Source organism: Austrofundulus limnaeus, unplaced genomic scaffold (genome assembly GCF_001266775.1).
Source record: "Austrofundulus limnaeus strain Quisiro unplaced genomic scaffold, Austrofundulus_limnaeus-1.0 Scaffold188, whole genome shotgun sequence".
NCBI lineage: Eukaryota > Metazoa > Chordata > Actinopteri > Cyprinodontiformes > Rivulidae > Austrofundulus > Austrofundulus limnaeus.
In genome coordinates, this window is record NW_013952590.1 from 941,982 (window position 1) to 942,285 (window position 304).

Sequence of the window (304 nt, forward strand, 5' to 3'; positions counted from 1 at the left end):
TACAGGAATTATTTAAAGTACCTCAAAAGTCTTACCTGTTTGGTACTTGATTTTTCCCTCCCATTTGAGAAAAGTTTAAGTTTGAAAGAAACATTTGGAGGAATACAAGTAAAGGAGCCTAAATGGCACTATTTAAAAAAGCCAAAATATGGTTCTGTAGAAGGGTTGCAAAACAGTAATATCATAAATTAGCATTTTGAATGGCATCAGTTTAAGTCTGACTGAACTGACAAGCTAATCTGAAGCTAGTCTGGCTAGTCTGAATGCAGCTAAGAACAAAGTGGATCATAGCTTTAATATATAT